Source organism: Suncus etruscus, chromosome 7 (assembly GCF_024139225.1).
Source record: "Suncus etruscus isolate mSunEtr1 chromosome 7, mSunEtr1.pri.cur, whole genome shotgun sequence".
NCBI lineage: Eukaryota > Metazoa > Chordata > Mammalia > Eulipotyphla > Soricidae > Suncus > Suncus etruscus.
This window is the reverse complement of record NC_064854.1, coordinates 13,313,784-13,315,062: the sequence shown is the minus strand read 5'-3', so window position 1 is coordinate 13,315,062 and position 1,279 is coordinate 13,313,784.

Genomic DNA, 1,279 nt, shown 5'->3' with positions numbered 1-1,279 from the left:
CTCGGCATCCCATATGGTCCCCCAAGCCAGGAGCAATTTCTGAGTGCCAAGCCAGGAGTAACCCCGAGTGTCACATGGTGTGGCCCAAAAACCAAAAACAAACAAAAACCAAAAACAAACAAACAAAAAACAAAACAAACAGTTATATTGTGAGCTCTTCAGGGAAGGACCCTCTGCACAGTTCTAGGAAGAGTAGAGCTATTTTCTGACTGGCAAATGAGATCAAAACCTCTCTGACAGCCACTGGACAAGAAAGAGTAAGTTAGTTACTATCCAGTTAATTAATATCCGATGCTGTTAGCAATAAACTTTATTACTCAAAGGTTGTAAAAGTCTATTGACAGAAAACTGAACATACAAGGTCATAAACTGCCAGATAATCTCTACAAATGATTATTGTGCACCTGTGTTAACATCCCAGAGTACATAGGCACGTGGGAACCACGAGAAATACTGCATGCAATGATCGGCACCACTCAATCTACTTGTTTATATACACAACGTTCCCTCAACTCCCTCCCTTCTTCTCTTCTCTCTCCACACACATAACCTCCATGTGTCAACTCACTCATATACCACACACCTCCACCTACAAACACATACATTGCACACCACAGAAATGCATCACACATATCAACTCAGACCTACACACATATACCTATACACATGTATAACCACACACATATACCACATATATCACTTCACATACACACCACACACAACATTCTACATAAACCACACCTATTGAGCATCCAGTTTCAGCGAAGACATTAAGTGTCTGTTCCTCCCCAGGATCTTTTTATTTCTCCCTAGTTCACGTCATGTTTTCCAACCAGAAAAATGTTCCCTGGAGTCATTTTTTTTTTTCAAAGTATTTCACAGATCATGGCCTGTGTGCTCTAGCAGCTAAAGAAACTATGTATAGGCCTTTGTTGGTGAGTCCAATGAAACACGTGTCTCTGCGCGACTGCTCTCTGGCATGCCAAGGCCAGAATCCAAATGGGCCTCAGCCACATGGCCAAGCCCTTTGTTAACTTACTGGTGAATTCTGTCCAAAGCCAAGAGTATGTTAGACTGTGTACCTATGAATGTGTGTCTGTGAGCTAGAGATGAATGTGGGGGTGTTAGTATGTATGTGAGTATGGGGCATATAAATGTGTATGTGAGAATGAACTTGTGTGTCAGATTGTATGTCTGTGAGTGTCTCCATGTGTGTCTATGGGTGAGTTGTGAGTATGGCCACACAAGAGTGTATTCTATGTGCATATGTGAGTGCCTA